The sequence below is a fragment of the Lacerta agilis genome, chromosome 17, assembly GCF_009819535.1.
Source record: "Lacerta agilis isolate rLacAgi1 chromosome 17, rLacAgi1.pri, whole genome shotgun sequence".
Lineage (NCBI taxonomy): Eukaryota > Metazoa > Chordata > Lepidosauria > Squamata > Lacertidae > Lacerta > Lacerta agilis.
In genome coordinates this window covers 33116299-33140493 of record NC_046328.1, presented here as the reverse complement: position 1 = coordinate 33140493, position 24195 = coordinate 33116299, and the positions used below count along the sequence as shown (strand labels likewise).

General features: G+C 49.0%; 1 protein-coding gene across 6 annotated transcripts in view; it reads left to right on the top strand.

Annotated features, from left to right (window-relative positions):
* Positions 1-798: 798 nt before the first annotated feature.
* The window catches only part of GATAD2B (GATA zinc finger domain containing 2B), a 59634-nt gene continuing 36237 nt past the window's right edge, over positions 799-24195 (top strand). For 2 of the 6 annotated variants that reach the window (XM_033174566.1, XM_033174567.1), the window contains exons 1-2: positions 800-973; positions 21170-21393. The gene's annotated coding sequence lies outside the window, so the exon portion shown is untranslated. Of the gene's footprint in view, positions 974-21169; positions 21394-24195 lie in introns of all 6 variants that reach the window. The other 4 variants (XM_033174570.1, XM_033174569.1, XM_033174565.1 and 1 more) reach the window with 2 other exon arrangements.

The window sequence follows — 24195 nt, the reverse complement described above, 5'->3', positions numbered from 1 at the left end:
AAATGTGACAATGAACGAACAAACGCAACCGAGAGGGAAACCTGTGGCCCTCTGGTTGTTCTGGACTCCAATTCCCATCAACCCTCAACCAGCATTGCCAATGGTCAGGGGTGATGGGAGTTGTAGTCCAGCAAGTATCTGCCTTAAAACTGCCAGTTGAAAGGTTTTTTTAAAAACTCTGTGTTTGGGGCCATTCCACACACAAGACTAGCGATATAAACACCTTTATTCATTATAATGTGACTGTTTGGCAATTTTGGAAAGAGCCACTCCTGCCAACCTGACTCATTCAAGCGTGGCTTGAGGCCTAGTGCAGGCCAGAAGCCCAAAAGACAACTGTACTTCTTTCCCTCTTCCTTGGTTTATTATTTTATTCTAATTCATTTTCAATGCCAAATTTGAGGAGGGCAACAAAGGCGAGGGTGGCCAATAGGGGCCAAAATGCCCTGAGGGAAGAGGACGGGGGCCAATCAGGTCTCCTTCCTCCTCCCCCGCCCCCACACCTTTATTTTTTTGCCTGCCGACACATCCATCCATGAGGCGGCCGGTTACCCGGATGTGGCGGCTAAAAAGGGGACCCATTAAAAAGGCGCCCCGCGGGGAACTCCGCCGCCGCTCGTTGGCCTCACGCGACGCCACTCACCCGTCCGGCGGAGCCAATGGGCGCCGCCAGGCGGGAAACCCCGCATCCGCCTCGCCGGACCATTGGCCCGAGCGCTCGTCGCTCAAACAGCGCCACCCAATGGGCGTCGTAGCTGGCCGTTGGGAGGCGGGCCGTGCCCGGCGGGGCCCGCTGCCCAATCAGGAGCATTGTTTGTGGTGGGTGCCGGCTCCGGCGGCGGCTGCTGGTGGTGGTGTCGGTGGCGCCGCGTCTGCTGTCCGCCGCCAACCCACCCCTTCCCCTCCCGGCTCCCCGCGCCGCCCTCCGCTCGGCCTGAGGGGCCTCGAACTCCACACGCGAACACCCCGTCAGGTGAGGGGGGAGAATAAAGGGGGCGGGGCCGAGGCGGTGACTGACAGGGGCAGTGCCCTATGGGGGTCCCCCAGCGGGGGGCCTTCAAATGAGGGGGGGTTGTGGACCAGAGTTTTTTGGGGGGGTCAGTTCGAATATTAGGGTTCCAGCGGGGTGAGAGCTTTTGTCTGCCGCACTGGGGTGTGGGTGGCCACCCCCGTGGCCTTTGAGCTTGTGTGGGGGTGCAATGAGAAAGAGCTTCAATTTTGGAGGGGGGAGGGGAGGGGTGCCATCTTGAATTTTGCAGTGCGGGGGGTGGGTGGGTGTCTGCGTGGCGTGATATTGGGGGCGCCACCCACGTGACGGGTGGGGAGGCTGTCCTTTTCAAGGGGTGCCTCTAGGGCCTTCCTTGGATTTTAGGGTTCAGAAGAAAGCAGTCTGGGTTTTCGGCGGGGGGTGTCGCCTCTTGCCAAACAGCAGCTGCTGCACCATCCCTTTGGGGGCTGGGGTCACTTATTTGTGTTGGGGGTGTCATTTTAAATATTGGGGTTCAGTCTGGGGTCGTCCGTGTGGTTTGGGGGATGCCGTTCAAACAGCCCTTCTGCTGAAATACGAATTGTGTGCTGGGGGGTGTTTGGAGGAGCCATCCTGGATATTGGGGTTCGGAAGAAGCGGTGTCTGTGGAGCTTTCCTGTTGCAGTGAGGTGAGATGCCTTCACGGTGGCTTTTGGGCCAGGATGTGTGTGAGCCCAATGAGGGATGGGGTAAGGTGTTGGTTTTTTTTTAAAAGCAGGTGCTATCATGGAAATCGGGGATCTGTCTGGCAAGGTATATGGGGGTGCCGTCCATGTGACTTGTGAAGCTGGAGGATGGGTGCGGAGGTGGCCTTCCTTTGATGTGTCTGGTGTCATATGTTTTTGGGGTTCAGAAGAGGGGAGTGTCTGGGGCTCTCCTACTGCAACAGGGAGGGCAAGGTGCCATTCTAACACCCTCAGGGTTGTGGTGGGCGGGGGTGAAGCCTTTTTTTTTTTTTAGGGAGTGCCGTTCTTCATATCAGGGTTCAGGAAGAGATTTACGGACACTAATTTCTTGTAAGGCATTTACATTGCGTTAATATCTTGTGAATATTAAGCTAGGTAGTGAATAGGTCCTGGTCTGGAAAGGTGGGGGGTGTCTGTGGGGCACAGCTGATGCAAGCCATGGAGGTACTGAACCTTTCTAGTGACAGGAGTATGTATGGGTCACAGGAAGGGGGTGTGCATCCTTCCCCTGCTATCCTGAATATTGGGAGTTCCAAAGCGAAAGAAAGGTGGGGTGGATTATGAAGGCTTGTCTGGTGTAGGGTGAATATGATGCTGTAGATCCAGTTGAGGGCTCTTTTGTGAGGTGTTCTGTCTTGAATATTGGGGCTCACTAGTGGGTTGTCTGGGGGCAGGGAAATGCCATTCTGGTGGATATCCATCTGGGGTTTTATGTGGGTTAGATGGAGGGTCAGGATCTTATTTCACAGAAGCCTGTCATCTTCAGTCATTGATACAGAAGGAGATGCCTGTGGGGATGTACCTATTCTGAAATGTGGGGGTGCTGCTGTGAGAGGGGCTTTGGCTGTGCAAGTCAAATGTGTAGTGGAGCTGTCCCTTTTATTTTTTGCGGGGGTGCTTGGGAGATGGGGGCATTTGGTTGAGAGCGGTGCCCTTTTTTCTGGGATGGGAGTAAGTTTTCAACAATAAAGTTATAGAGGACAACCTTAACGAAGGGAGCCTGAAGTGGGGGGTATTTTAGCCTGAATTTTGGGGGTGGTACAGCAGAAACTGGGGGTGGTGATGGAGAAGCTTTGGAAGTTCTTTTTAGAGTGAATGTAAGAAATGACAGAGATTAAATACTGATGGGGAGAAAAAGCTGTAAAGGAGTTCCTCTTAGGGAAGGTGAGTCTTCAGGGAGTTTTTCCTGTGGTGTTACTTGAGGATGGGGGAGAGAAAATGATAAGCCTGGCCTAGCAGAAAGGCTCTGAATCTCCTGCTAAGGGGTGACAGCACTGGCAGGGACAGATGATAAAATGGGGGTGTACACCAGGCCTTAACTGGTTTTCAGGTGTCGTTGGCCGAGTATTAAATTGGCATGTCTCAGATCGGTAGACAATGCAAGGATTGCAAGGAGCTTGTTTTAATGATGTGGAGCACACAGCTAACATGACACCGAGTCAAGAGGGCGGCAGTGTCTGTGTGTGGAGTTGGGGTACCTGCTTTATAAATTGCAGTCATCCTCTCAGGAGAAGATGTGGGGCTTGTCTTGTTCCTTTCCACCTGTGGGGTGGGATGCTGGAAACCCTGAATCCTGCTTTGGATTTGATGCCGGGGGGGGGGGGTGAGCCAGAGAAAGCAAATCCACCCTCGTGCCCCCCCCTCCACTGCTTTTTCATCTCCAGGCAGTCAGGGACACGTGGAGAAAGGGAAGCCTCTCCCCAAGAGCTTGGGGTGTGTGGTGGGGGGAGTTTGTCATCTGTCTAGTCATCACATAATCCTGGCGAAGGGTTTGAAGTGGGGGCAGCTGAGAAATTGGGGCTGGGGCAGGATCATTTTTTTAAAAAAACAACCTAGGGTTCTCTTCCCTCCCAAATCTGGACTGTGTGAGTATCTTAGCCCCTCTGTCTCCCCCCCCCCCCGCCACGGCTTTCTCATAGATTTAAGAATTGGGAGGGGGGAAGCATGGGCACCCCCTTATGCCTTTTCTTCACAGAGCCTAGAGTGAATCTGCTTTCTCCACCCACTTAGCCGTTGCTGGTGCCGCCACTGCCTCCCCTGTGGGTGGTAAGAGCAGGCTACTTGCATCCTTCACATTAAAATAATAATAACGATGATGGGGAGGGGGAGGGGCGACTTTTCTCTCTCTCTCTCTCTCTCTCTCTCTCTCTCTCTCTCTCTCTCTCACCCTGGACGCATCCTTCCTAGCCAGTGGGGCAGAGGTATGCCCTAAGGATGTTTCCTAACTGGAGAGGCACATGCCGGCACTGTCTGAAGAGCCCTGTGGGGACAGCGGGTGATGCGTAGGACTCCTTCTCTCGCCCCCCCCCTCTCCTCGGAGAGGACATTTTATTTAGGAGTGTGCTGCTTTCTTGTTCTTCTGCCAGAGTGGAGGGTTAATGCTTCGGAAGCTTTGACCGGAGATGGTGGAATCGACTGTGGGGGCGGGGTGGAGGAGGCGGCGTCTGGCCGGAGATGCTGCCTTATTGATGCCTCCACCTGACGGTCACCGCCAGTTTGTTAAGGGGAAGGTTTTGTCGAGCACAGAAAGTGGGTGGGGAAAGGGTCCAGCCCCTCATCTGGGATTGCAGGAGGGAGGGGAGGACGCATGGTTGTAACAAGCAACCACTTAGCGAGGACAATGGTTATTAAGCATCATGCGCAGCTGATTGGAGGAAACCGAGTCTAATTTTTTGTGCGTTTAGGGGTGGGGTGGGGGCACTGCTTGCAGCTCCGACTTTCTCCGTGTGCCAAGTGGTGGGTGGGGAGGACTCCCCTCCTTTGGAGATTTGGAAATAAAACCCTCTCAGCTTCAATCCTCAAGGCAGATGGGTTTCAAATTGCCGGAGGAAGAAGCTGCTTTGCTGGATATTGGCGCCTTTTTTACTGGAATGCCAGAGCCCCACCCTAGCCCAGGGCCACTGTGAGGTGTGTGTGTGTGTGTGTACACCAAATTACTGTGTTGGGCACATAGGTAGGTTCCTGAGCTGGGAGGTTTTTTGGTTCGGCGCTCCCTGGCCTGGAGCCCTTGCGGGACGCCTCCTGATGGAGCCGATGAGAGGAAGGGAAGTTAAATGTTGTCTGTATAAACTGGAAAAACCAATAAAAAAGTTCTATATTAAAAAACAAATGCATACACAGTCTGGGCCATTGTGCAAAGCTCTTTAGTTTGCTGCGGCAACAACCTGGTTTTGGAAGATCTCTGGGCATGGCTGCTGAGCCCTCATTGTCATGCCTTGGCACGGTAGACATCTTATACCTAGTTCTTCGCTTCTGTCGGATTTGCTCCCACGAGTTCAGAATTCCTTTCTCCACCCCATGTGGGTTGCTTAGGACTGGGCTTTGGAACACCTGACTTGTAGGGCCACTGCCATGAAGAGAACAGGATGTAGCCCAGTGTGATACAGGGTACCTGTTTTGCATGCAGAAGGTCCCAGGTTACGTCTCTGAATAGGGATGAAAAAAATCTGTGTCTAAGGCCCTGATGTGTAGCGAACATAATAGTTCCAGTTACAGGTAGGTAGCCGTGTTGCTCTGCCATAGTCAAAACAAAATAAAAAATATAAAAATTCCTTCCAGTAGCACCTTAGAGACCAACTAAGTTAGTTCTTGGTATGAGCTTTCGTGTCTGAAAAAGTGTGCATGTACACGAAAGCTCATCCCAAGAGCTAACTCAGTTGGTCTCGTAAGGTGCTACTGGAAGGAAGTTTTTATATATTTTTATTTTGTTTTAACATAATAGTGTTATTCAGAAGTTGTTGGACTCCCTGGTCCCAGCAGCCTTGGCTAGGATGGCCAATAGTCAGGCTGCTGAAAGCTGCAGTCCAGTAGCTATAAGGCATCAAGTTGGTTCCCCCTGGTGTAGAAATTGAGTTTAAAAGAGGATTAGACACATTCACAGATAAGCCTATCAATGGCTACCATCCACAAAGGCTATGTCCCACCTCCCCTCTTTGGCCAGTATACTTTTGAACACCGCTTGCTAGAAGCCATAGGAGGGAAGGGTGCTATTGCACTTAGTTCCTGTTTTTTCAGGCTTCTCCTTGGGGCATTGGGATCTGTTTGGCCACTGTGGGAACAGGATGCTAGGCTAGATGGGCCTGATCCAATAGGGCTCTTCTTAGGTTCTTGATACTGTGCTAGAGGGACTGGTTCCCTGTGAGGCAACTTCCTGTGTTCCTAATTTAGGTGATCACCTAGATTTTAAAACTTCTTCTCTTCCCAGTGTGGTCCCAGAGAGCCAGTGTGGTGTAGTGGTTAAGAGTGGTGGACTCGTCATCTGGTGAACTGGGTTCGCTTCCCCGCTCCTCCACATGCAGCTGCTGGGTGACCTTGGGCCAGTCACACTGAAGTCTCTCAGCCCCACTCACCTCACAGAGTGTTTGTTGTGGGGGAGGAAGGGAAAGGAGAACGTTAGCCGCTCTGAGACTCCTTCGGGTAGTGATGAAGCGGGATATCAAATCCAAACTCTTCTTCTTCTTCTTCTTCTTCCCCACCCACCACATCCTGCCAACCAGTCAAGACTGGGATTGGTCCAATGCCAGTGGGCTGGGCCCTTGCTGATCTTTGTTGGTACAGTAATTTGTTGTACCCAGTTGGTTGGGTCCAGCTGAACAATCTGTGATTGGACCCCATGTTGATTTTACTTTTGCTGTTAAAGAAGTTGGAGGGGGTAGGTGGGCAGGCTCCATCCTGATTGGACCAGTGGTACTGTGGAGCATTTAACCCTTCTCCTTTAAGCCCTGCCATGCTTTTGATTCTCCTCCCAAGATGCTGTCAGTCCCCGGGAACACAAAAAGGGTTTCTGGCCCTGATCCTCGCTGTTCATCATCCCAGAATGATTTGAGAGGAGGAGACCCTGTCTTAATACAAAGTCAAACCCACCAGTGTTGTCTACTCCAAGGGTGGGGAACATGCATTTCCCATTTGCAGCTAGACTACCAACTCCCATGAGTCCCAGCCGGCACATTGCCTCACCCATGGTTTCCCAAACTTCTGAGTTCATTGAACCCCTTTAATGAGTCATTATTGAGCCCAAACCCAAATTCTTAGGGATGTGCATGAAATAAAGCATAGAAATAACAATATACAATCAACATTTATTAATCATTGGTCACCATTAGTAGGAATCATAACACATTAAAAAATAAAGATCTTATTAAATTCAAAGCTTCCTCGTTGGCAAGGGAAGTGCGCTCTGCGTGCTCATGACCTTTATTCTGAGGCTTTTTGTGCTAAATATCATTAACTTCTTTCCCACTCCAAAGCTGTTTTCGGGCTCTTAAGTTTTTTATTCCCCCACCTCACAATCCCATCAACCTCAGGGGGCCATTATTGACCTCTTTGAAAAACCCTGGCCTGGCCAATGGTCAGGCGTTACAGGAGTTCCAAGGGAAGCACAACGTAAGAAGTCAGGCCATTGGTCCATCTAGCTTAGCATTGCCTGCACTGACTGGCAGCAAATCCAGGATTTCAAACTAGGGTCTCTTCCATCCCTACATGGACATGCCAGGGATTGAATCTGTGACCTCCCTCATGCAATGCAGTTTCTCTGCCATTCCTGAAAGATTTCCTGTTCTACTCACACACACAATTTATGCAGTGCACCCACAAAATCGGGATGCTGTTCTCAGTGCCGATGCCTCTACATGCTATGAGGATTACCACAGAGAAGTGCTTTGCTGGTGGATTGGGAAGGCCCAGAAAGCAATAGAACTTTCTGAAAGTGGGCCTCCTGTGCCCCCAGAAATTGTTGGGGAGGGTGAACTTTTGAGAAATGTTTTTGGCAAAACATTAAATTGCTTTTCCTCTGAGTGCCTGAATACCCCTTCTTCCCAATCTGCAGTGTGGAGATGCAGTCAGAGACTTACCGGTAAATGTTCCCACAAGCTGCCTTTCCTGTTTCCGTAGAATATGATGCAATTCCAAGCTCCTCAAAACGTTTGTAGATCTCATCTTGCTAGGCAGTAGAAAAATGTAGATGGGGGGGGTGGGTTTAGAAACGAGATCTCCCACCCATGTAACCTCTCTTTCCCCTCCTGACTGGTTTTCAGTGGGATGGGGGCACCCATATTTAGCCTGCATGTGCAGAGCATCAGCAAAGGGTGATCAAAGTCAAACCTACCACGTGGGCATGGTGACAATAAAATGGATGGGGAGAATCATGTCCTACCCCTCAAATTCCTTGGGAGGAAGTGCATAATTTTTTTGTTTCATTTTTAAACTCCATTTAAATTCCATTCATTTCAGAGGCCATTAAATACCCGGACAAAAAGAACAGCTTTGTCCAGATGGCTAACTGCTAGCAAAGTAGACATCTGATCAGTAGATATGCAGAAAGTCCTTGTAGTCAGCACAGTCCATTAAGAGCACCCCCATCTATTTGTTCCCTATAAAAGAACTCTCTTAAATTGGCTTTTTCCACCATCTGTTGTTTTATGCCCTTTCTTTCTGCCTTAGGTGGGGGTTGTTCTTAACCTCCTTGCTCATAACATGGGGCCCCAGATCAGCACCCCGGTTCTAACAGCAGAGAGCATCACAGGACTTTCACTGGGGTCTCCAACCTTCTTAAGCCCATGGGTACATCTTGGATGTTTTGAGTGAGTGTCATGGGTGCCACACACAACCTGTTCCCTTCTCTCCCACTTCCCAAGGGTGGTGCCCCCCACTTCCAAGAGATAGAAAGTGCACATAACCTCCCTTGAATTTCCCAAGAGATCTGAGTAAAAGTCAGATCTGATAGAATTAACCCAAGCCTTGAAAAGCACGCAGAGCTGAAAGAGGAAGTGGGGAAGGACGTCGCTCATCCAACTTCCTCTTTCAGCTGTGTACTTTTTAAGGGAGACGAAGACAACCGCCCACACTACCTGATGACCTAGGGGACAGTGATTAGTGGGGGGAGGCTCAGAGGGTTTGCCAACACCATGGGATGGCCTCAAGGCCACCATTGCACCCATGGACACCACATTGACAACCCCCTAAGACATTGTGGTCTGCGAAGCTATGATAATGAAACTTTTTCAGGTTTTATTCCAAATGTAGGGATGCAGGCAAGAGTTATACCAAGGGCTTGGGAAAAGCTGCTAGCTGTCGTGTGACTCTCCATTTCCCAAAAGGTGGGTGGGAAATTGAACTGCCTGCTGTTCCTGATAGGGGTGGAGAGGACCTACTGCATGAAAATGCCTGTTTACAGTAATGGGGCTTCCCCAAAGCTTTTTGATGGCCATCAAAGACATGAGCCCCCCCCCCTTCAGCCCATTGTGGCCAGCACTGCTGGCTCATATTACCACCACCCACCTGCAGGTAGCCTATAGTGCGGGGAATTGATCAAGGGGCAGGTGCATTCTTATTTATATCCCATATTTCCTCCAAGGAGGTCATGCATCGTCCTTCCGTTTCATCCTCCACAACCCTGTGAGGCAGCTTAGGCTGTGAGGCGGTGACTGGCCAAAGGGCGTGCCCACTGAGATCCTCATGGCTGAATAGGGATTTGACCCCTGGTCTGCCTAGTCTGGCACTCTAACCACTCAGGAGTTTGGGGGTCTTGCCCCTGCCCCCAGCCCCTTTACAAAGAGCATAGTATCTACATCAGGATCAAAAGCACCTCCTCCAAGGGTGGGGTCAAAGGGGGAAGAGGAACACATTCATCTTTTTGAAGCAAATGGAAAGGGGATACTTCTCCCTCTTTTTAGCTGAGGATGACAAGCTGTGCCTGGGCAGAACAAGGGAGCTCCAGTGAAGGTGTCTGGAGAGAGCAAAGGGGAGGAAAAGTGCAGAATGACCCTTTTAACTGCACCATCCCTCATTTTTCTGAGGAGGGGTCTCATAGCGATGGCAGCTGTGCCTCCGTTTGAAAATACCACAACGTGTACACCTTATTTTAAAAGAACGGGCACGCCTTTAAAATGCTAGGTATTTTTTAGGATATTAAGACTGAAATGTGCCTCCAGTAAACTATCAGTAGTTTGAGAGTTGGGCTTTTGACTTAGGAGATGGGCCGCCACCTTTAAACCCCACTTCTTCCCAAGGTCCCAGGTCCATTTCTCCTTCTTTTAGTCAAGTGGGGAAATTCAGGCCCTGGAGCCATTTGCAACCCACCCGGACTTCACTGCCTGGACCTTGGGACTTCTCCTCAGGTTGCACACTCTGACTCCTCCTCTTCTCCTGCCCCCGAGTGTTTTTGTCTCACTGGAATGTGCCCTTGAACTCTGATAATGCTTCTTGTTTGCCTGCATGGAGGATTGGAGAAGGATGTGTGTGTAGAAACAAGTCCACTGTAAGAAGGTAAAATTTACATTTGTTGCTCCTCCCACTTTTGCCTCTGGCCCTGCCCACCACTGGAACTCAGGCTGAAAAGGGTTCCCCCACCCCTGAGCTAAGTTTTGGGAAATCTCAGGTACCCAGTTAACTAGGGGTCTGTCCCCCCCCCCAATTCTGCCTTTCTAGCAAACTTGGGGTTATTTTTCTCCTAGCTTCATTTGGAGCCAGCTTCTAAAAATTTCCTACCGGCGGCTTTAAAAATTTGAAGTTGTTTCCCGGCCCTTGCTCTTTGTCCTTGCCAATAAAATACTAACTTTGCTCTTTTTCTAACAAGGCACATTCTGTGAAGTTGGTAGACATTTGCCAGATTTGCAAAGCATTCGGAGTGTGGAACTGGGTGGTGCACGTCTGTTTATTTTAGGCCAGGATACTGTCCCGTCGGTGTTAAAAGTTTTGGGCCAGTGTTTCCCAAATGTCTTAACCTGCCTAATTTTTTTTTAAAGAAATAGTTGTCAAACAGTAGCCTTCCATTAACATGGGTGTAGGGAACCTTTGGCCCTCCAGATGTTGCTGAACTACAACTCCCATCAGACCCAGCAAGCATGTCCAATGGCCAGGGGTGATGGAAGTTGTAGTTCAGCAACATCTGGAGGGCCAAAGTTTCTCCACGCTTTCTGTCACAGTCCTTACGTTGCCTCTGAATGCCAGATCCTCGGAATCGCAATTAGGGAGAGTTGCTGTTGCACTTGGGTCCCGCTTGCAAGCTTTCCATCGGGGCATTTTGTTGGCCCCTGTGGGAACAGGATCCAGCAGGCCTCTGCTTATGTTCTTAACTTCATTCTTACTAACCTACCAATTTTATGTGCAGAATGTTTGGGAGCAGGGCTTTGAGGAACATTTAGCCATGCAGACATTCCCCACTGCCCTAATTCTGAGGTGGCATCCTCAAAACACAGGTATTTAGCACCCCACTGAGAACTACGGTAAGACCCTAAGTGGAACAATGTAGAGCTACCTTTGGTTAACAACTAATTAGACCAAAGGCGGCCACAGGATAATCTCCGCTACCGCCTCCCCCCCCCCAACAATGGTTCGAAAGAAGCAGTCTGTTGTAGCCAATAGAATAGATTGTGCTGCTTCAGAAGGTGGTAGGCACTCAGACTACAAAGATTTTCAGGAGAGCTGCCATTGCAACCCATGAGGATCCTGTTCCGAGCAGGAAATCAGACTAGATGAGCTCTTAGGCTCCTTCTAATCTTCTGGCATGCTTTAATTTTTAATAAGTTACAACCCATCCTGGGACATGGTGAACGGCAGTGAAAAAATCTGATAAATAGTAATATTAGTAGCACGCGAACCCAGGGCAGCAACTCATACAGAGCAGTGATGGGAAAACCTCCTCTGTGGGTGAGTACTTTAGGTTCATTGAGTTTTTCTCTCTCTCCTCCCCCCCACTGTAATTTGACTTATTTCTCATGATTGGCCATTGATCGTACTGCACACTTTTGAAATTTACCACAGCAGAGCAAGTTCACATGGCAACTCCTGTCCCCCCCCCCCAAAAAAGGACACCCCCCAGCTGTTTCTCCACTTGCTTCCTTTCCTGCTCCTTTGTTAGGCTCATTTATGTCACTCGGTGGCACCCATCAACCAGCCACTCGGGGCGGCTCAGCCTGCAGAGTCTCAGTTGGCGATATTGAATCCTGCTTCCGAGAGGAGCGCGGACGACATTAAGTGAGATGGATAACTGGGAACTGATCGGGAGACAAGATTTTTACTGCTGAGTAGCTCTCTCTCCCTCTCTCTCCCTTTGAACGGTTTGCTTGTTGGGGTTTCCATCCTCTCTCCTCTCCCCCACTCCCACCCCTTACAGCCCCATTCTCGTTTGTATGAGGAGCAAGATAATTCACTTTAATGAATTATAAAACTTGTTTCACTGCAGTGGGTCTTCATTTTTCCCCACCCACCCTCTTCTCGCTGCCACAGATTTACTGTTTGGGAGTGGAACAGTATTAAGTTAGATCTCATTCCACTTGTTTCAAAAGACCACAATTCCCTGGCTGGTATGTGCAGTGGGAGATCCCATGAGGTATTTCACTTGGATGAAAGGATGCTTGCTAGGGGAGAAGGTTGGGGTGTGAAAGAGAGGTTGTTGGCCCTTAGCAAGGATCGGGGCTCGGGCCACTAGAACCTGGAGGGTTGGCAGGGGGTGGGGAGGCAGAAGGAGGTACATGGTCCTCATCCAGGCAGATCTTGAGCTCTAGAGAAGGGATGGGGAACCTTTTCCAGCCCAGGGGGTGCATTCTCTTCTTGGCAAGATATTGAGGGCCACTTGCCAGTGGTGGGCAGGGCCAGAGGCAAACGTGGGCAAAACAGGGAATGTAAATTTTCCCTTTGTAAAGTAGACTACACACACTCTCCATTCATAAAACCACTGTTATCAGAATTCAAGGACAGAGGGTGGAACCTAGCAGAGTCCCAGGAGCCCAGACAGAGAGCTTGGAGGGTCGTATTTGGCCCCTGGGCCTCAGGTTCCCCACCTTAGATGTCACTAAAGCTGTTGTGGCTGTTTCAGCAGGTGTTCTTCCAAGGTTACATAGTGAAACTAGCTGCCACCCCGTTTGCTGCCTAGCAACCCAAAGCCAGGTAATCCCAGATCTTACAGTCCTTGGGATATCTCATATCAGCACTGGGACAGCCTGAGAATGATGACACATGTCCTTTCCCTAGGTCTTAGTTGCTGGTGGATATTACTTGAATATTTGATAATACCTGAGCAGCCCATTTTTTTTTGCAGGGGCGGGATTGGTAAAATGCCAATCCACTTTGGGACTGGGCAGCCATAAGATTGCCCAGTCTCCTAACCCAAAGGCTTTGTGAGCAACTTCCCTTCTCCGACATAAAATCCCTCCCCTCTTGCATTTTTAAGAGCTAACTGTGGTTAACATTAACATGTGCACCAATCTCAACACCAACCATGGTCAGTTGCAAATTTAAAGATGGAACCAGGTTTGCAAACTCTTGGTTTGAACTTAACCACAGCTAAGACGAATTGCGCCCTTGGAATGCCAACCATGGCTAGCTCTGAAAAGGGTAGTTGTTTTACGCATGAGAGAAGAAGGGGCATTAAAAAGAGTGTGTGAGCCCAAGGGATGCTGCTTATATTTCCTAAGTACAGTTGGGTCAGCCTTGCATTAAGCACATACCTGTTAGCCAGGGGCAACAAGGAATTGTATGCAGGCGAGCGAGTCAGCTGTTGGAAGATGACACTGGTGCTCTGTGCCTAACCCTGACCCTAACCCTCCTCTGTGCCTAGCATAGAAACCAAGGCCACATCTGCCCCAAACGTTTAAAGCACCTTGATACCACTTTAAACATTCGTGGCTTCCCCCAAAGAATCCTGGGAGCTGTAGTTTGTTAAGGATGCCGAGAGTTGTTAGGAAACCTCTATTTCTCTCATAGTTACAATTCCCAGCATTACCTGGGGAAAAGAGGGAAATGTAGCTCTGGGAAGGGAACAGGGACTCCTAACAACTCTCAGAACACGTAACAAACAACAGCTCTCAGAATCCTTTTGAGGGAAGCTGTGACTGTTTAAAGTGGTATCATACTACTTCAAGTGTATGGCACAGATGTGGTCTTAAGTCACGTCCATTGGTGTCAATGGATATACTCTGTGCATGACTTAGTTGGAGACAACCCAAGAATTTTCAGCTCAGTTCCACTAGAGTGCAGGAAAGGCACAGAATATCAGCTTTTAATTTCAATTTTTTAAATAGCTTTTGTGGGCTTATTTACAAGGCTGGGTTAGGGGACCAGACTGTGTCGTCTACGCTCGGCCTTGGCGGTTCCAAAAGCCCTCTTTAAAAGTTTCCTGTTTTCATCCCTCAAAACTTGGCTTCTCTTCTTGAAGTTGTACATAGAGTTGCAGTGCTTTGATTTTGGCAAATCTGGAGGCTGCCTGTATGGAGACGCTGTTCAATTACTTTCTTCAGACCATTTTAAATTGTCTCGGGAAGTGGTGCAGGTAAAGATGGCTACTACATCTGTTTGCTTTGTTAAAAAGAAAAAAAAAAAGATAATTGGGAAGCTTCTGCCGTCTTTTCTTTTCTTTTTTCTTTTTTGCCACAAGCAAACTCCTCGCCCGCATTCGGAATGAGGGCGGCTATAGCTCGCTTCCCAATTTTTCCTCCTTTTTGGAAGAAGAAAATCCATCTGTTCTGGATGCTGGCATTCAAAATGGTTGCCTGGAAATGGGCTCCTCTCCTTCCCCCCCCTCACTGAACAAGACCAAATCGATTACGTATCTCTCTTCCGCCACCCCCACCCCCCCTTTTCACCTCTCTCCCTGAGTCATTCTCTAACTCAGGCAAGTCTCCCATCCTAATTCAATCAGGGACGGGGTGTGGGGGGGGGGAGCAGACTTCACAGCGGTAAAATACTTGAGGGCCTTCTTTTTTCAATAGCTTATTGTTCAGGTTTTCTCGACCATTATGGGGAAACAAACAGCCACAAGGGGGGCGGGAATCTGGGCATTCAAATGGGTGCTACCCAAGAGAAGTGGGAGAGAATACATTCCTATGCTTCGGAGTCAAATTCTCAAGGCACCTGGGTTTGGGGCTCTTTTCTCTCCTCCCCCCCCCTCCTTTCTTTTAGCCCAGGTGTCTGGTACACTTACCAGTTTGGCAGTATGGTTGGTGGGCAGAGTTCCACCAGTGCACAGAAAAGTCACAGAATGCCGGTTCTGCAGTTTTATTTTGATTTTTAAAAAGGGTTTCTAGGCCTTATGGCGGCAGAGGTAGGCTTGGTTGTGTGCGAGCAACGCCAGCAGAAGCCTCAGGCTCCCACTATTCCAAAGGTGCCTGAATAAAGGTTGTATCCAATTAAGTCTTACTGAGACCCATTGATATCAATTGACTTAAATGGGGCAAATTCACAACAGTGTAACAGCACTTTAAACAGTCCCCGAAGAATCCTGGGAACTTTAGTTTAAGGGTACTGAGAGTTTATAGGAGACACCCCCCATTTCCCTCATAGAGCTACAATTCCCAGAATGCACTGTGAAGAGTGATTGATTGTTAAACCACTCTGGGAATTGTAGCTCTCGGAGGGCAATAAGGGTCTCCAAACAATTCTTGTCACCCATAACAAACTACACTAAGTCATGACTGTTTAAAACGACATCATAGGTCTTGACATCAATCTCCTTTACAGTGGAACCTTGGGTTATGGCGGGGATCCGTTGCAGAGGCCCTGCCACAACCCGAAAACGACACAACCGAAAGCGTCGCATCTGCGTAAACGTGCACGCGATTTAGCGCTTCTGCACATGCGCGAACACAGAAGTAGCCCATTCCAGGACTTCCGGGTTTGTACCAGTCTCAAGCCGAGGGTGACGTAAGCTGGAGGCAACGTCACCAGAGGCTCCACTGTTTTGGCATAGAAAAAGTGCATCATATACATGGATCTTGACATATACAGTCATACCTCGGGTTGCGCTCACTGCGAGTTGCGCATTTTCGGGTTACGGATGCGCCAAACTTGGAAGTATCGGAACGGGTTACTTCGGGTTTCGGCGCATGCACAGAAGCACTGAATTGCGTCACACGTGTGCGCCGACACGGCCCTGCGGGTTACGGACGCTGCGGGTTGAGAATGCGCCTCCCGCATGGATCACATTCGCAACCCAAGCGTCCACTGTACAGGATGTGAATGTGGCCTTTGTCAAGTCCATTGATATCAATGATTCTACTCTGAATAAGATGTAGTTGGAGACAACCTGAGGATTTTTTGCTCAGTTCTACCAGAGTACAGGAAAGTCACAGACTATCATATTTTAATTTCATTTTTAAAAGTTTCTAACCCTCAGGCCTTCAAATACAGGCTTGGACGTGCGTGTGAAATGCCTGCCTAAACCTCAGGCTTCCCCAAAGGTTGGCCGCATAAGATTTTCCAGCTATCAGCAGAGTAAAGAAAAGTAAAGGTAAAGGAACCCTGACAGTTAAGTCCAGTTGCAGACGACTCTGGGGTTGTGGTGCTCATCTCGCTTTACAGGCCGAGGGAGCTGGCGTTTGTCCGCAGAGTACTTCATATGAATGTCTTAATATCTCTCCTCCCCCAATATCTAATAGTAGCAGTGCTAATTATATGCAAGTAAGCATGGAAACGGACATCATTTTTATGCAGGTTGCAGAATTAAGGCTTCCTGAGCACAGAATTTGGATTGGCTCAGGTAAGGATTTTGGTTTGTGTTTATGCATACAGGCATGCATAACTTCAGTACAAAGTGCAATATCTGCAGCCTGTTCTTAGTGCAGAGAGACTCTTTCGGGGAATGTAATTATGTAAAGTGCGCTACAACGGGAAGGTGCCCATTAAGAACACAAGAGCCCTGCTGGATCAGAACCAGTAGCCCTTCTAACCCAGGATCTGGCCTCCCATAGTGGGCAGCCAGATGCTGCTGAAAGCAGAGCAATGAAGATGATAGCTGGCCCCCATTTCCTCCTGGTATTTGGAGAGAGAGTGCTTCTGATCGCAGAGGTTCCATTTAACTATCACTCCCTCTAATAGCAAACTCGGGATGCCGAGTGTTGATGGCTTTGTGGTCAATATGAAGTTACTGAGTAACTAGAGGGGAGGTATCAATATGCTTAGGGGAGGACCACAGAATGGTGAGTATCTCCTGGCAGGGGTTGGGAAATGGAAACCAAGAGGGTAGAGGATTGGAATTAGAGTGTCCTGGAAGACATTGTGGTGGGCACCTGAACAGGAGCACTTCATACTGCAACACTTGGTTGCAGCTCCAACTTAACATGGAGACTAGCCATTGGCAGAGTTCTCCATTCATTCATCCTATCCCCGTTTAAAACCAGAGACTATCACCACATCTTTTGCCAGGGAGTTCCACCAGTTAACTCCATGCTGTTAGAAGAAGCGCTTTCTTTTGTCTGTCCAGAAGCTGCTACCTGATGGATTTCATTGAGCCACTCAGAGCGTTATACAAGCTTTTCTTGAGCCCCATCTGGAATATTTAAACCAGCCTTACAAATAAGGAAGTCTTGATGCTCACAATGGTTGTTTTGTTTGTTTTTAATAGTTGCCCTGCATTGTGTTATTAAGGGAAGGGGGGAGATCCAAGGTTTTAATGAGGTTTCCCTACCTGTTGCCTGGAGGCAAGTCTGACTCACCATAGGAGAGTGAGCTACTTACCAACTTGGCATTGGTTTACTGGGATATTCTTGAAGAAATCTTTCTAAAGAGACCCTAATTTTCCTTTAAAAAAAAAAATGACAACTACCTAAAGATGCATGATTGCTATGAAATGACAGCTCCCATAAATCCATGTACCTCCAGTTGCGGACGGGATTCGTTCTGGAGGTCCGTCCGGATCCTAAGGTTTTCGTAACTGGGGAGTGATCTTCTGTGCATGCGCACGCAGAAAAAACGTGGAAAAATACTTCCAGGTTTGCTGCTTATGCATCTTGAAGTTTTCGTAACTGGAGGGATACGTAAACGGAGGTACCACTGTACCTTTAAAAGAATGGGAATGGAGACTGCTTTTTCCCCTCCCTGGTTTTCCCCTTTGCTTGCCCCCCCTTTTTTCCTCACCAGAACTTCTCCCCGCCAGCCACACCACATTCCTTCATAAACTGTAACACCTTAGAAACAGAGTGAATTATACAAATTAAATGTAATTGACTGGATTTGCATAGTTCTAAGTAGAAAATTTGGAGTGGAGTGGGAGAGTTAGGATTTCTGTGAATTCCAGTGTGAACGGACCTGATTTGCACCCCCAAGACTAAAGTGTGGTTTGGAACATAATTTTGCCTTTGCCCGAATTTTGTGATGCAATTCTCGGCTTAAAAAAAAAACTGCCAGGAATGCTTTCAAAATGTGTATATTGAGATAAAACCCATTTAGAAATGTACCCATTGAGATGAACAATGCAAAATTTAGTGGCAAAATGTTTTATTTAAATTTGTGTTTGAACTTGTACTCTAAACATGAATTTTCTTGGAGTTTTCCACGATTAAAATTTACCGATTAACATGAAGTCTGAACTGGGCTTAAAAACAGGCACGTGTCCGGTAGGCCAGGACTGCAAAGAGACTGATCCATCCATCCCTAGAGGGGAATACACCCTTCCCTCTGCATAATTACCCATTAATTACCTTTCTTGTTTCTGTTGTGGGCCAGAATGGGCCACTTTTCCTAATAAGCTCAGCTTGGTTGGCGCCAGGCTGGAAATTCTACAGCAATTATCAGTTTGAATTAGGGCCACAGCGTTTTAGTTAGTTAAGACTAATCATTTGAAAACATCTTTTGATCAACCAAAAAACTCTTCTGGTTAATAAGCAGGCAGGGTGAAACCACTGCCCCACAGGCTCAAAGACAGTCTCCCTCCGAGTACCATTGATTGGGGAACAAACAGAGCCACTCTTTGCTGTGCTAGAGGGCTTCCTACTGTTGACATCTGGAGGGCCACAGTTGCTCTGTCCTGACCAGTAAACAGGACCCAGCATGATGAAGGGTCTAAATTCTGAATTCTGCGGGACTCATCAAGCAAGATTCCATTTTTGGCACAGATATCCCTGCAAACTGGGGTCATCTAGGGCGGTGTTAGCAACCTTCCCAACAGTGTCCCAAAATTTACAGTTTTGCTGTCATGTATATTGATGGCTGCCATATTCCTTCTACAGAGGAAAGAGGACCAGGGGAGTGGGGGCAGTTTTGTTACATGGTGGCATCTTGGACAACCATCCCTTGTCTTGGATCAGCCTTTAGCAGCAGGTATCCCTGGGGTGGACAGAAGGGCCTGGCTTGAGGCAAGCTGCTCCAATAATCAGCCATGCGTTCGCAGCTGGGGATACGCAAGAAATTCAATCCAGGTTGAGGCGAGCTTGCATAATTCGCACTGTCCGAAACAACATAAGAACCAAAGGACACAGCAGTCCTCTGAAATCCACACTTCGACGAATTTTGCAGTGCATTTCTCCAGCCTAGCAGCCCAGAAATGCAGGCGCTGGGGTTAAGGCATGAATGAAAATGCATATATCATTGAAAACGCCATTTCATAATGCATTATATTAAAGGAAATTATTTGCCAGCGGGGGGACGGGGACGTGTACATTAGGTAAAATCGGCATATAGTAGGCATGTCTATTAGGAAAAATTCGCACTCAGTTACTGATGAATTTTCAGGAGGACCGTTTTCTTTGAAAAATCACAAACTGGCGGGGGTGGGAATCAAAAACTGAACTGAACTTGAGAAATGAAATGGGACAGCTTTGCCCATCCCTACTCCCATGTTGAGGCCAGCTTGCATTGGGGATCATGCTGGTGGAAAGGGGACTCAGCTATTGGAGTCAGCCAAGGTAGTACATGCGTTGCATTGTTACCTGCTGCAGTAGAAAGCTCCCCCCCCCTTGCACACATACATTTGTGCCTTTGCTCACTTGGGAACATTTACTTTGGGTGAGCCATCAGGTGCTTTGAATGCACAGCCTCTGAGTTTGGATTAGTCCGGACATATTTGTGATTGACCCTTATGAGGGTAGGGGGCTGGCATCTACCATGGATAAGCTCTCTTCAACATAGAGCGGATGTGGGGAACCTTTCACCCTCCAGAAGTTGCTGAACTATGACTTCCATAATCCCTCACCATTGTCCATGGGTGTAGGGGCTGGTGGGAGTTGTAGTTCAGCAACATCTCGAGAACCTAATGTTCTCCCACAGTTGATGGAAAAACAAGGGGGGAAAAACCCGAGCAACGTGTAGGCTGAACTTTGGGTACTAAATCGAAAGCCACCATGAATCTCGTGATGGTATGGTAAGCATGTTGCTCTGTCTTTACAACTCTGTGGTGAAAGGCTGATATTCCTGGCATTAGCCATTAGAGTGCCAGCCACTTCCATTTAATACCCAAAGTGCTCCTAAGGACTGGACTGGGACTAGTCCCCTGACTTTCCACCCTGACCAATGGCCCAGATAGACCCGGTCAGTGGTAGGTTGACAAAGAGTCTGGCCAATCAGACAGGGCATGTTGATTAGATTTCCTGGTTTGTTTGCTCTGTTCGCATTTGGGCATGTGGGAGCCTTGGGGAGAGAGATGTGTCTGTCAGAGCACTCATCACTGCAATAATTCCTCCAATAGAACCTGCTGAGGGCAGGCCGCCTCGGAGCATTGGAGCCTAGCAGCAAAAATTGGTTCAGAGACCGTCAGGCAGAGCGATTTGCCGAATGGCCGAAACCAGTCTTGGAGGCGGCCCGGGAAAGTTTGAGCTGAGGAGGTTATCTTGGTTAGCATGTCTACACAGCTTCCGGCCTACCTCGCGTGGCCTTGTAGCAAGAACCGAGAGTGTGCTGGCCTTGACACTTTTAGCACTTAGGTCGTCACAGTTGGCCTTGGGTTGGAAGATGGCGTCTGCAGCTCACAGCTGACAAGGCGTTTTGCAACAGCTGAGTTCGGAGGCAGGTTTTTGACCCATCATGCTCAACTGAGCACCCGTGACACATCTTGTGACCAGTATACAACTGTGAGGGGTGGGTGAGTGTGCCAAGGCTTCTCCCTTCCTTGAGTTCTCTTTCGCTCTCTCACAATATTGCGCACATTTTTCTTTTTCTTTTTCTTTTTTCAGAATAATGGGCTGTGCATTGGTTCCACCTTCCTGTTTTTGCTTGATTCCCCTCTTCACAAGATGTTCCACCTTAGGTGCTTCAGGTCAAAGGTGCCTCCCAATGGGACATCTTTTTTTTTTTTTAAAAAGCCAGCCAGCCAGCCAACCCACAACCACCCAGGGAACTTATTTTCAGCTGCTAAATGGTTAAAAGACCCTTGGAAGCCAATGCTTATGAATGAGAGAGGCAAAGTTTGGCCAGGTGCCAGGATACGCTTTAAGGAGTGGGGGCAACCCAGCGAGAGCGTGAGAGAGACCTGATGATGGAATCCTTGTGGGGGGGGGAAGGCAGGGAAGGGAAGAGGGGGCGCCCGCAGAAGCCACGCAGCTGACTGCCTCCGATGCCACGACCAACTTAATTTTTATATTTATTTATTTTTTTCTTAAGCGATAATTCCATGTCCTGAGGTTACAAACCGGCTGCAACTGGTTTTATTTTTTCTTCTTCTTCTCTCCCCTTCCCTTCCCCTGCCCCCGCTAAGCATCATGGGTAAAAGTAAGCATCCCCCCCTTTTCTTTTGTTTAATATAACGGCACCACAGATGATTGGCAGGGACGTGCCCGTTCCACGACTGGGCTCCGGCAGGTCCCTGGAGGGGGATGGCACGCCGCGGCCATCCATGTTCCACCGAGGGGGCTTCTGGTGAAAAAGCACCCTGGCTTTCCCCCTTACCCTCCTCGCGGGCTGGCGAACCGACTCCCCCTCCATCTGTCTGTCTCTCCCCTCCTCTTGACAAGTCGGGGAGGGAGTGGGAACACGCTACCTGTAAGTATATTCCTCCCTTTTTTCTTTCTTTTTTTTACTGCCTTAAAAAAAAAATCTCTTTTTAAAATTATTATTCAAACAAAAGGTTCTTTAGGGATTAGGGAAGTCCGTTCCCCCCAAAAAAATCTTTCATCACTCTCGAACGTCGGGTTTTGTATTTTTATTTATTATTATTATTATTTTTAAAAACACCCTTACTGTCTTGTCTAAATGCAATCATGGATTAATTCATTGATTTTTGGCTTTTGCCCTCCCTGCTCACCCCCCCCCTTTTCACATGGCTACCGGTTTGGAGCCACGGAAAGAGAATATATTTTGTGCTGGGGGTGGCACGGGCGGCGGAGGAGGAGGAGGCAGGAAGGTGGCTTATTTCGGAGAATGTGGCAAAGGCATTCTATTGTCTCTCTGGCATGCTGATAGTTTGATCGAATACCCGAACCTTCTCTCTCTCCCCCGTCTCTCTCTCTCCCCCCCCTTTCCATCTCCACCCCCCCTTCCTTTTCATGTCAGCTACAACCCCACTCTGTGAATGGAGGCAGCCAGCTGACGAGGGAGAGCGCTGGCACGGTGCCAAGGGCTGGGAGACGCGTTTGCGCGTGTGTGGAGCTTATACGGCGAGCACAAAGCAGTGGCAGGGAGGTGGAAGCGGCATGTGGGGGGGGGAGAGAAGAGAGAGAGAGAGGCCTTCCTTGCGGTCTAGGAAATCGCAGCCTATTATATAAGGGAGTCTGCGTCACTCAGGCTGACGGGAGGAGAGTCGGGGGGGGGAGAGGAGAGAGAGAGAGAGGCTGGTCTCTTAAACCTCCTTTTGTCGTTCCCCCCACCCCTCTTTTTTCATTCTGTTTACAGTGATCACCGAGCTAATGCTGACAGCTTATATTACTCCCCCCCCCCCCAAAAAAAAAAACTTCCTCTGCCCTTTCACTGAAAGAAAGAACGAAGAAAAACCCACAGCTTCTAAGCAAGCCTGTGTTCCTGGAGGATTTCTTTGCCACCTTTCCTTGCAGAAGGGAAGGGAGAGGAAGAGAGGAACTCCTCTTACACACACATGCACTCCCACCCCCTCAAAAAAAAATGCCCCCTCTTCCTTCTCTCTCCGACCTGACCCACTAAATTCGAGAAATGAGGCATTTCTACCTTGAAAGGTTCCTGGATTCCTCCACATCCCTTTGAGTCAAAGATTTCGTTTGCTGATGCTGCTTTCGTTTGCTGTCGCGGAGCGGCTTTCATCGCCTGCTTCTTAATAATGTTGTCTGCTTTGGTTTGTTTGGGGCTTCGCCAATGTGGTGGGCCAGCTCCTGCGAAGGTATCCCATCATTATGTTTCGTTTTACTGGTGTGGGGTTTTTGTGTTGTTGGTTTTTTTTGCACCCTCCGCTTTGAGAAGCCGCAAGGTTGTGTTGGCCAGCAGGGGTTTCTCTGTTGGCAGGGAGAAAGGCACTCTGTACCTGCTCAGTGTATGTCTTTACGCGTTGCAAGGTTTCTGTGGCTAAGCTCTAGGTGAAAATTCACACCCAGGGGGAGCTGAATTCAATGGGAACGAAGAGTTGTGAGCCTGCTCTTGCTCAAAGCCTTCCACTCTGTCCATGGCTGAAATGAAACCCGAGCCCCTAAGAACAGGAGCAGTTAATGCCTGTTGGGACTGGCAGGGCAGAAGGCAGAGAGGCCAACCGTAGCTGGAGCCAGAACCAACCAGAGGCAAAGCCAAGGGCAGGCTGTAATCCTAGAGTAAACACAGTGCGGCTTCCTTTGCTGGTAGACTGCTCAGGCAGGGACAACAGTGGTGGCTGGTGTTCATTGGGACTGATGGGGTGGAAGACCAGGAGCCCAACAGTAGGTGGTGCCAGAGACAATGAGAGGCAGAGCCAACCAGTTCAGGTTTTGTTCACACCCCCTTCCTGCTAAGTTCTACGAGGGTCAACACTGAGACCAAGAAGCTGGCAGGCAGGGCCACCGCCTAGACTGGTTGTTGTAAGCGGGTAGGTGGGGGCTGGCTGAGGGCAGATAGAGGTTGGTGGGGCTGTGCCTTGTTTGCCCAAGTGGACCACCCTCCACTCCATAAGACGACCCCTGGATCTGTCCCTTTGGCCATTCTGTTTCCCACAGGGGCTGAGCTGGTGGCCTCTGGGAAGGCCCCAAGTGGACCATGAAGACCGTAGCCCATTCCTGGTACCTGTGACACACACACACACACACACACACACACCCGCAACTGGTACTGGAGGTAAACTGCCTCTGAACCTAAAGGTTCCATGTAGCTATTGTGGAAAGTCACATCTGATCAGCTTACCCACTCTAAATGTATCTCATCCTTTCTCAAAAGGATGAGGAATCTCCAAAGGACTCCCATCAGCCCCAGCATCCCCTTTTCTTCACAGCGGCCTGCGAGGCCCTTCTGGGAAGACCACATGAAGGCAGCACCTTCTGTTTGGCTATGGTTGTTGCCAAGCATTTGGAGGAATATTGCTGCTAAACCTGGTGGTTCTGCTGAGTTATCATGGCGAGCACCGATTGATGCTGAGCTTTAACCCTCTATGATGCATGGAGATGGTTGGTGCTGGTAAAGTACCAAGTTAAAGCCCCTGGCTGACTGCCGGATGGAGTTGTAGCTCAGGGGCAGAGCAGGCACCTTGCATGCAGAGGGTCCCGGGTTCAATCTCCAACATCTCCAGGTAGGGGCTGGGAAAGACCCCTGAAGAGTCACTGCCAGTCCGTGTAGACAGTACTGAGCTAGATGGACCAACAGTCTGACTCTGTGAAAGGCAGCGTCGTTTGTTTGAGGCGCTGAAAATTAAATGAAGTC